Genomic DNA, 12,053 nt, shown 5'->3' with positions numbered 1-12,053 from the left:
AGGTCATCGCTCCCCCCTGTACTAAACCCTCATCCTGTCTACACATCCCCATCGCCCCTCCTCCCAAACCCTCAAAGCCTTTCCATCCGGCCTTGGAGTAGTAAAATCCTCCCAAATTTCCATTTCCTTTCAGATCGTTTTCTTCACTTTCCTCTCACTGAAAACCACTCTCTCCATGATGCTACTGTTCTTCTGGACTCAACTCAAATGTGGGACGTTCCCCAAATCAACACACCACTGCGCCCGGGGCTCCAGTGAGTGTCCTCCTGCTTCTGCATTGTCTATTCCCGACTGTTCCGGCCAAACACCTTTGCTCTACATCTCATACCATCAGATTATGTCACCCAATTCCCATATTTTTTTAGTCATCTACATACCTCTGGGTTCACAGTCATTTTATCCAGCACAACTTCCGTCATAATTTCTGATGATTTTAATAATCAAAAGATGACATTTCCAACATCTTGGCCCCTCAGTTCCATAATCCTCCCTTGACGGCTAAGTCAACTACACTCACAGTCACATATTCCAGGACAGAGGTGTTCAACCCTGACTTCACTGCAGAATATTGTACATGGAGGACATGTACAATACATCAATTCTAAATCCAACCCAGAGAAACTCTGATTCACTGGTCAAGACTAGTTGAACAAGAGTATTTTTCAAACTCCCCAGGGGGCTGTGGTTTGCTGCGAGGGTTGAGGAATACCACACTGGACCATTGCCTTTCAAGTGAGATCGTGAACCAACAGTATCTACGTTACCTGGAAATTTGATAGAAGTGCAGAATCCCAGGCTCTGTCTCCCTAGACCTGTGGTCGGCAAACTACGGCTCGCGAGCCACATGCGGCTCTTTGGCCCCTTGAGTGTGGCTCTTCCACAAAATACCACGCTGGCACGCACATACAGTGCGATTGAAACTTCGTGGCCCATGCGCAGAGTTGGTTTTCTGCCTGGGCGAGTCTATTTTGAAGAAGTACTGGTGATATTTGGCTCTGTTGACTAATGAGTTTGCCGACCACTGCCCTAGACTTACTGAATCAAAATGCAAATCATAATATCACCAGGGGATTTATATGCACATTGAAGTGTGAGCATAACTGGCCTAGCTCTTGTCTTTACCAGTAATTGCAAACCTTCCTAAACCAGTTCCAATATCCTCTCATCACCATTTTCTGTCTTTCCTGCTTCTTCTCTCTAGGACTCCTATTTTAACAAACCCGCACCAGGACCCACAAGCTATTGAACTTACCAATTTATCTCTCACCCTCTCATGGTCCCTATTCCTTTTTGTCAAGTGTAAATTTTGGACTTTTCCTACAATCCCTTGAATTATACCCTCAAGTCTCTCGTTCCTTTTTCACTGCATGGTTCTCACTTGCTCACTCTTCCCTACACCACTGTTTATCCTGGCAGTGGAAAATGGCTGTGGGCGTATCTTAAAGTCATGATAACAGAACTCAAGTGGACCCTTAATTCTGCCAAAAACAACCACACTCTATTTCCATTTTCTGTTCACCGTCCTGCACTCCTAGACAGCTATTTCACACCTCCTCTCACCTTAAACACTGCTTCCGCCTGGATCATCACTTTCAGCTGATGACCAAGTTTCCACACCGCTGAGAACACTGACAATCACATCTTCCGAAGCTCCGCCGTCTGCCTGCCCACCTCGATTCTGCTCAGTCTGTCTTGTTACTGGGTCAGCTCTCTGTGCTCCCGTCACCTCGCACGTGTACTCTGCATCCCATTGCCCTCTCTTATTCAAGGGGGAGCCCAGCAATTCTCTTCTCTCTCTTTCTTAAATCACTCATTTCCCCTCTCCACTGAATCATTTCCATTAGCATTCAGACATGCAGTTATTTTCACAATGCAAAACAGTCACTCCCACTCATTTCTGCCTCTATTGCCCCTGCATTTTCCTGCTCACCTCACAAAATGCCTTGGAAGAGTTGTTTGTATTCACTCTCTCCAATTCCTTTCCTCTTCACTGCTACTGCACCTACTCTCATCCGCCTCCACCATTTCACAGAGCTGCTCTTTTCAAGGCATCAATTACTTTCACTGCGTTAGACGTGCTGGTGAGGCTCCCTGCTCTCCTTACCTGGCTCAGCAGCAGTGTCTGACCTGGTTGGTCCGTCTCTCCTCACTTGCTTTCCCTGGACATGGCACTTTCCCGGTGTTTGTCCTACCTCATCCCATCCCCCATGGCTTTCTTGGGCTGAGGACTGTTCCCTGAGTGGACTCCATCCTTGGAGTCCTTGCACTAGAACTTGGACCTCTTCTTTTTTCTATTTTCTATCCATATTCACTTCCTTGATGAACTCATCCAGTCCCATGCAAATGACTTCTAAATTTATCTCTAGTCCAGTTTTTTTTTTTATAAGTAGAAAGAGTAGACTCTAAAGTAATGATAAAAACTATGGTATAGTAAGTACACAAACCAGTAACAATTGTTTATTATCATTATCAAGCCTTACGTGCTGTACAGAATTGTATGTGCTATACTTTTATACAATGGGCAGCGCAGTGGGTTTGTTTACACCAGCATCATCACAAACACCTGAGTAATGCATTGCACTAGAACAGTATGATGGCTAGGGTGTCATTAGATGATAGAAATTATAATCTTCTGGGGTCCATATGTGGGGTCCATGGTTGACCTAAATGTGGTGATGTGGCGCATGACGGTACTCCCTCCCTGTCTCTCTTCTCTTTAGCATGTCAGCTCCTTTGGTGGCCCTTATGTACATCAGGGGGTGCTTCTGCCTTGGTGGTTCGAGTCTGCTGGTGTGCGTGCCTGGAACAGTCACAACCCAGGTATCTACACGATTTGCTCCCTTCCCTCCTTCAGGTCTTTATTCAGATGTCACCTCAGCAAGTCACTTCCTGATCAACCTTTAAAACAGCAACATCTCCCTCTGCCTATGCCCCCAATTTCTCCCCCTCTTTTCCTTAATTTTCTCCATAGCACTTTTCATTCACCTTCTCATATAGTCTATATATATATTTTTTTATTATTGTCTCTTCCACCAGAATTTAAGCTCCACAAATGTTAGTCTGTGTTTTTTATCCTCATCTGAGGATATGTTTAGAAAAAGGAAGGGAGAGAGGGAGGGAGAGAGAGATTAAAGAGATGAGAAGAGAAGTGAAAGGAACATTGATCAGTTGCCTCCTGTATGTGCCCTGACTGAGAATCAAACCTACAACCTTTTGATGTAGGAGACAATGCTCCAACCAATTGAGCTACCTGGCAAGGACTTGGTCTGTTTTTGATCATGGTTATATCCCCTGAGGCCTGGAACTGGCATATAGTAGGTGCTTAATTAGTGTCTCTGAATGTATGAACAACAAGACATGTAGTGGGATCAAGTCTGTTTAAGCACATGCATTTTTAGGTCTCTATCAACTTGGTGCTTTAACTGTCAAAATTAATATTGAACATATTTTAAACGCCCTTTCTCACTAAGTTCTGCTTCAGATTAAGGACACACATCTCCGCTGCCTGAAGAAAATTCCTATAGAGCTGGCCTGGATTCCAAGTGGACTCATTGGAGAAATTCTGAGGTAGAGGAAGGCCTCTATCGTTATGCTGGGAAAACCCCCATGTTTCTCTGCCATTTATAAATCTAAAGTTATAAATGTGTAGCTAAGATGTCTTTGAAAGTGGCAGAACTCCCTAGACCACATGATACCTAGGTGCTTGCTGGGGGGAAAAGATGTTTGAGTCATTATTACAGAATTTCACATAGTAAACGCAGAACCTAGGTGCTCATGGTAAACCTGAGCTTACAACACAGCTTCCAAAGAATTTTAATTTTCAACAGACGAAGAGTTAGGCATCTTGTGATTTCAATTATATTCCACAAATACTGAATACCTACTATGTGTCCGGCATTGTGTCAAGCTCAGGGAGACAAAGGAACTAGTCAGATACGTGCTTGCTTTGTGGAGCTCTGGGTAAGAAGACAAAGCTATACACAGTGTGATAGAAAAACCACACACACATGTGCCGGGTGAAAGTAAATTGAGGTTCAAGTAATGTGGGGAGAGCAAGGAATGTCTGAACTACTTTCTGAGGGGTGAAATTAAGCTTACTGGGAAGGCAAAGAGGACAGTGGAGGATGAGGAGGACGTGCGAGGAAGAGGACAAAGCAGGTTCTCTGGCACAGGCGTGGAGCATCTTGGGAGTCTGGGCCCTGGAGAGTTGGGTGTTAACTGCTGTCAGGGGGAGCGGAGCAAGGGTGAAGTTGCTTTCAGGAAATCATTCCAGGGGCTCCAATGCCCTTCACATATCTGGTCTTTAACTATAGTTGCTGCAACCCAATAAAGCTTTTAAAGTGAGGAAGCATAATGACACTGACTTAAAAGGTATTGGTTTAGGGGGCAATGTGGAGTAGAAAGGAAAGCTGGAGACCAGTTCTAGACTCTTATCATAGTCCTGAGACCAGGAAGAGAGAATTAAGGATGTAGTGAGAAGGCTCTGATGAAGAACGAGTTCAGGATGTGATTTGATTGGACAAGGGATAGGGCAAGAGGGACCCATCTCCAGTTTCTGGTTTGGGCATTTATGTGTGGGTCAGGGATAAAGGAAGCAAAAAAGATCTGAGGACAGAAAGAATAATGCTGAGTTCAGATTTGGCTACAAGTACAAGAAATCCAGGCAGCTCAGCATGATTTCAACAGCAGCTAAGTTGCTCAAAATTCCCATTGTTTCCATAAACAGAGCGATTGTTTTCTCTCTCATGAACTATGAAAACAATGACAACAACAAAACCTGGAAGACTTCTGCTTCTCTTAGATCATCTCTATCTTAGCACTAAGATATAACTGAATGTGGGTATTGATAAAAATAATTTATTCCCATTTTGGCTTAGACTACAATGAAAAAGTGTTCAGTGAAAATTTGAGGGAGAGTGTATGGAAGGGAAAACAGTGTGTGAGGAAAATTCTGTTTATCCTGTAAGGGATTGTCTGAATCAGCAAAAGGAATCCATATAAGAGCTTTATAAATATATCCTTTCATTTAAAAGTATATCCTTTTTATGCAGTGTCTCCAGAACCCAACACCACCAGAAAAAGTGACAGACACTCTTCCATTTGAAGGCAATGTCACAGTAAGTTTCCTTGCATAAACTCTAAGTAAAATCCCAAGAAACAGTACAGTATCTTTCATCATGCTAGAATTTTATTGTATTGAATAGTAATTAATTATATTGTTGCAGTGCTGTTTATTTGTAAACTAATCTCAGTTAACCAGGGGTCAGCACTTTGGCCTCGCTTCTGAATTCTGTTCATATTTCAGTCATTTCAGTGCTTCTCCTTGATTTCACCAAGACTTTCTCTCATCCTCCCCATTTCACAAACTATCTGACTTCCTCTTGGGAGAAGTCTTTCTGAGTTAGGAGTTATTTTTAGCTTTGCATAAAACATTCAAGAAGAGAGAAAAACAGGTTGGCATTCAGAAGATAATAAAAGGCTTTGCCCATAAATCGTTGCCAGGTTTGCAATGAGGCAAAGTGCTGTTCCTGTCCTGGCTCAGTAACTGCAGTCTTTTCAATAATGTGGGGCATATTTGAAGTAGTTGATTCAAGTGTTTATAAAGACATGAGGTTTTATTAACAGGTAATACAATAGTTACAAGGAGAGTTTAGGGTGTCCTATTTGCATATCCTGTTGTTATGTTCTGTTGATTAATCCCGTTGTATGCAATTGGGAATCTTACTGTAAGAAGCAGTTCCTACAGCACCAACTAATAGGGCTGCTCTCTAGTCAGACTGCCTGGGTTCAATGCTGACCTCCACCATTTCTGTTCCTCTCCTGGGCAAGCTTCTTATCTCCCACTAGAGGCCCGATGCACAAAATTCGTGCAAGGGTCTTGGCCCTCACAGCCCCTGCTTCATCTGGAAGGTCGTCAGGAAGGACGTCTGGAAGGACGTCGGAAGGTCATTAGGCTGTCCAGTCTAATTAGCATATTACACTTTTATTATTATAGTTGTGCCTCAGGGTACTCATTTATAAATAAGGATCATTCTCAAAACCCATTTCATAATTTTAAAGAATCAAATGAGTTAATACACACCTGGCATACAGTAAATTTTTTCAATTCTCCCAAATAAGAAAAGGCTAATATGCAAATTGTCCCCTCAGGAGTTTGACCGGGAGAACGGGAGTTCAGGAGTTTGATCACTCACTATGATGTGAGCTGGTCACCAGGGGGCAGCGCGGAACATTGTGGGCAACCAGTGGTGGTGGGGGGGGGGGCACTGAGGGAGTGGGAGAAGGAGGAGGCGGGGAGGCTGGGAGGTGGGGAACCTGATCAGCCCTGATCACCAGCCAGGCCTAGGGACCCTATGGATGCATGAATTTTTTGCACCGGGCCTCTAGTTATTAATATTAGATGATTGAGGGTATACTAAAGAAGAGAGGAAAGAACCCCAACCCACTCTAAAAAATACTGGGGAAATGGTGTTAACCTAAAAACAAAAAGTAAAATATATTCATGTCTGAATTGCTTTATCTTTCACTGACATTTCCATTGGGACAAAGTCAACTCACCATTAGATTACAACTTTTTAAGATTATACAAGGAATATGTAAATGATTAAGTATAAAACTGACCAATCTAGTTTGTATGCTAAACTTAAGTACTCATTTCCACTTAAATTCTATGAATCCATGTTTCCAGAGATGTAATTAGCATGCATGTGCTTTAGAACATGACATTTTAATCAGTCTGTATAAATATTTTCTAATTCTTTTGGGTTATAGACCAATCATGACACTACATTAATTTTTAAAGGTATAAGTAGAATATACTTTTAATAGAAGAACTTTTATAACATTAATTTGAGAAATTTTCATTACTGTACTTGTTATAAATGATGGGAAATTTCTATATTACTATTACTTTTACCTACACCTAGGCCATCATATTTTTATAGTTTTTATTTTATCTCTGTGAGTTCTCGTTTTTTCTCCTGCTATATCAAGTTCGTCTTCATCACTGGTTCTCTTAACGACATAAGTTTCTACTCCACCCCATCCTTTTACAATGTCACACACCTCAGTTTCAACACCTTTGTCCACATCCCTGAGAAATGGAATTTCCTCCCAGCCACCTCAGTTTTTCCCCTTGCCTGCCAGTTCAGGAGCGAGTGTCCTGAGCTCTCCTCTGCTTCTCCTTCTCCCCACCAGAAAGGATTCTGGGGCAGAGGGACTTGTGTGATGGGAAAGAAGAGAGAAATTATGACCCACCTGGGGTCTGGAATCATCACCATCCTTTGGTGGGGGAGAAGTAGGGGTGTGACATGGAGAGGAAGAGGGCACCCTGTGGCCTTAATATGCATCCTGGCCTGGCTGAAGAGTGCCCCAAAGCAGGTTTCCCCTGTCCTGAAATTGGGGGGACAGACACGGGGGTGAGAGGGATGGGGTGTGTTGGTGAGGAGTGAAAAAAGAAGAAGCATTCCAGGTACCCACTAGGTATTTTATATTTATGATCTCTGTACCCCACAACTGCGCTGAGAAGGTATTTGTATTCCAACTTTTCAAATGAGAAGGACGATGCTCACAGAGAAGCTAGCACGGCTTGCACAGCGCCTGAGGGAGCCAGGTCAGGACTGGCTGAGCCCTGGGCCCTCCTTGTCTACCAGACCAAGAGCTGCCAGAGGGCACCTATGTGGGGCAGGTTTGAGCTTGGACAGGGTTGGCTCAGAGTCACGTGATGGTGGCGGGAGGAACCACCTTAGCCACTCCAGACATGGATTTGGGCTAGCCTCTGGCCAGTGCTCCCCAGGAAAGTGGTGCCATCCATAGGTAAGAGGCATGGGACCCATCCTCTGTTATCACCACTGCCCTGCTGACTCTTGGAACCGACACAGGTTTACTTTCAGAGCTGGCCAGAGAACGGGGTGCACTTTGCTTTCAGAGGCATCCAAAAAGCCTCCTCGCACTCCAAAATCACTCCCACATTGGTGGCAGCGACTTGAAATGTCTTTAAGAAGGAGGAGTTTTTAATTCTACCATTAGAAGGTTCTCTTCACATGCATATTACCTGAAGAAATCGCATCTGAAACCACATAAAGGATTATAAAACTCAGAGTATAAATGACTACGGGAGAATGCTTTCCAGTTTATATAAAGAGGAGTTTGAAGGCAGAGGATTTCAAACTGGGAGTCAAGTACCCAGCTGTCTGCAAGATTTTCTAAGTGGTACACATGCAAAAATATTTTTAAGGAAATCAGTACTTATATCTTTAACGTCCATATGTATTTCATCCTGAAATTAATTTCCCCTGATAACTTTCCCCCTACTTTTCAAAACAAAGGATCTCTTTTTCCTCCCAATCTTACCATGGATTATTGCATAAGGGTTTAAAACCTCCAGGGTGCCAAACAAGTGAATAATTGGGGATATAAGTGTGATAGTTGACAGAGTAAGGGTCTGTAATGAGAGGGTAACAAATCCTTTTGCAAATCAGGTGGTTTACAATTCATTGTTCTCATCAAAATTGAAGGAAGATCTAAGATGCCAGCTGATGTGTCACTAAACATAAACTTTGATGATAGAACACTATGTGATTTTTGGCAGGTGATTCTGAAGATGTGCAAAGAATAAGTAACTCCTTGTATTCCTATGGATGAAAAGAATATCGTCTGTATTTGTGTCTATTATAGATAATCAATAGAAATAAAATGTATTTTATTCTGTCTCAAGTCAGTGGTAAGTAACATTTAAACATGCTAAATGAGCTAGCTTATGGAGAGTACAACCTCACTTACCTATAAAAAATCTATTTCCAATAAAAATTCAGTATTTATGCTAAATAATTATTTTTTGAAATTTGCAGTGTATTTTGGTTGTTTAGACAAATCATATGCTACTAATAATGAGTATATTGACAACTTAATCCAAAAGAAATTTAAGACCAATATCTATGCTTAATAAAATTTACATGCATATTTTATTACCCAAAAAACATGAAATGATCAATAAAAATTTTATGCACAAAATATATTAGGGTAAAAATCTATAGAGGAAATAATGTAGCAGTATAAAGAAAAATAGAAGAGGGACACACACTATAAATATTCTACTACTAAAAAAGAATTTGTTCTCATATTTTGTCAATGGATGATGTTGGGTAATAAATCATTAGAAGGTTTGAAAAGATACTAAATACTTATAGTAAAACCAGACATAATATCTTTTCTCATTATTTAACTTTATGATAAAAATTTTAGATACCAACTTAAAATATCTTACATATTTTATAAATTATATATAATAAAATATATGTATATATAAAGTCTTTTAGGGATATGCTAGCAAAAATTTGAAAATCACTGCACTAAGGCATGGGAACATGGTTATTCTGTCATCAAGAGTGAACTCGATCAGGGGAGAATGAAGGAGGCTGAGATATAAGAAGACAAAATTACAGGATAATAAGAGTAGCAATTGGAGACCAGTGAATGGAACCCTCCATGTATTTCTCCTGGGTGCTTCTGCAGTTATGTATATTGCTTCACTTTTACATAAGGCCAATGAAATCTTGACAAAAGACACTTGAGTCTTAAGTACAAAAGCGTAGAGTTAAGACTTAGCTCTCCCATTCATCAGTTCTATGCTTTTAAGCAAGCCATGTAACATCATTAAACCTTATTTTTCTGACTTTAGAATAAGAATACTAAATCTATCCTAATTCCCTCATAAGTTTCCTGTGAGATGTGAAAATCATAATATGTAAAAGAATTTTTATGACTGCTATACAACTTTAAGCTGGTATTATATGATTATTTTTCAACAGAGTAAATAATTTATTTCAAGACATAAATGTTTTACTAGTTTAAATGACTTTTATAAATTAAGATTTAAGTTTAATAAACAGGAAAGAATAATATCTAGTGCAAAATGAATGATATTTTAAAATGCTTTTACTGGCACATTTTTTAACCTAACACATTCCATTAAGTTCTGTCCCAAAGACATCTTCCGTTGGAGAACATCTAGACGCTGTGATTGACCCACATTAAATCTAATGGAACACTCTGTGCGGTTTATTATTTTCTTAGGCAACATGCTTCCTTGTAAGGACGCTGAGCCTCATGTTATAGCAAAGGGTTATCTTCACGTTGTGAGATATGGTTCCACACTCAATCAAGGAAAGACAAACAAAAATAAGGTCATCCTATTCTAGCTGAAAAGTGTTAGCAAATAGAAAAAAAGAGAAAATTTACCCAGAAGACACAAATTTGAGGGAGTAGGCATCACAGCCAAGACTATTCCCCACTCTGCCTTGCTGAACCTTGTAAGTAGAAATTGCCCTCATTGGTCACTTCTTCTACCGCCTAGGCTCTTTGAAACTCTAGGTCATCACACATTTCTCAATATTTTGTGATCTCCCTTAATATGATTAGATGCTATAGCACATGTGTGTTTTTCTAGCAGACCACCGAAACCAAAAGGTATATAAACTCCTCTCAAAGCTCTTTCTTCTGAGTGTCAGGTCACCCACAGACATGCATATGTCTCCTCCATTCTAAAAACAAACCATCAATAAAATCACCCCTTGACATGCCTGCCCTTCTCAGCTGTGCTTCCACATTCTCTTTCCCTTAGTGGCTAAAATGCTTGAAAGAGCAGAATATTCAGAGGCTTCCTCTCTTCACCCACCCATTCACTCTTCAATTTGCTGCTGTCCGGATTCACACTCAGCACTCTACTCAAACTCCCCCTTCAGAGATGACCAGTGGCCGTCCTCCCTCTCCAGTGCATGGGCATTTTCTCTCCCTCTGCTGTTTGGTTGCCACCTCGTTAGCTGTTCTTTCTAAAACCTCTTTCACTGGTCCCTTTATTTCATCCATTATTTTCATAGAGTTCTTTTCAGGAACCTCCTTAATTTTCTCCCTTTTTAATGTTATAGCAGTGGATCTCCATTTTGTGCATTGGGACCACCTGGGGAGCTTCTAAGACCTTCCCATACTTTAGGTCCCACCCGCAGAGGATCTGATTTAATCTGGCCGGTGAAGGGCCTGGACATTGGTGTTGCTGCATCTTCTCAGGAGATGCTAGTGTTCAGCCAGGTTTTGGAACAACTGGCGTACATTTGGCTGGGTGATCTTACTCTCATGGCTAACGCAAACATCATTAACAGCAGTCAAAACTTTTGGCAAGCTCCATTCATATTTCCCGTTATTTCCTAGATAATTCCATCTGGATACTCAACAAATACCAAAAACATAGCAGGTGCTTAGTTGATGTCAATATCTCTTCACATCAGTCCTTTCTCTATAACCTTGGTCCTTATGATCTTCTTCCTAATTGGTGGAGTTATGATCCTCCTCCCATTCTTACACTCACAGCTTACAGCAGCCCCCACACCTCTCTTCAAATCTATTCCATTAAGTTATGAATTGTACCTAAAATGGTAGCATTCATAACTTAATGGAATAGCCCTGCTCTGGCTATTGTGACACTATTTTAATTCTCACTACAAAATCTTAAAAAGAGTAACTTCAACAAAACAGTTCTCCGTTGTGTCATTGTTTCTCGGTTAAAATCCCACTTCATAATATGCTGTATAAAACCTTTTTAAGCCATCCCCAATTATTGCGTAACCTTGAAAACTACTCTCTAGAGCAGCTGTGGGCAAACTACAGCCCGCGGGCTGGATCCGGCCCGTTTGAAATGAATAAAACTAAAAAAAAAAAAAAAAAAAAAAAAAAAGGACCGGACCCTTTTAGGTAATGATGTTTACTTTGAATTTATATTAGTTCACACAAACACTCCATCCATGCTTTTGTTCCGGCCCTCCGGTCCAGTTTAAGAACCCATTGTGGCCCTCGAGTCAAAAAGTTTGCCCACCCCTGCTCTAGAGTCTAGACATATTCCACTTCCTGAATTGTCCTCAGCATGTGACTGTCATTAACATGGCCACTCAGACCTCTATATTTTTTGTGTACTCTACCCAGAATGCCTTTTTCTTCCTTTTTTGCTGAGATAATTTCACTCATCCTTCAATATTCTCCTCAGGAGATCCTTCCTTTCTGTA

General features: G+C 41.0%; 1 protein-coding gene across 2 annotated transcripts in view; it reads right to left on the bottom strand.

The window, feature by feature from the left end:
- The window catches only part of UNC5C (unc-5 netrin receptor C), a 369,634-nt gene that overhangs the window by 73,735 nt on the left and 283,846 nt on the right, over nucleotides 1–12,053 (bottom strand). The gene's annotated exons all lie outside the window — the stretch shown is intronic.

The sequence above is a fragment of the Myotis daubentonii genome, chromosome 1 (genome assembly GCF_963259705.1).
Source record: "Myotis daubentonii chromosome 1, mMyoDau2.1, whole genome shotgun sequence".
Lineage (NCBI taxonomy): Eukaryota > Metazoa > Chordata > Mammalia > Chiroptera > Vespertilionidae > Myotis > Myotis daubentonii.
Note: the sequence above shows the minus strand (reverse complement) of the source record. Positions and strands in the feature narration are given on the sequence as shown.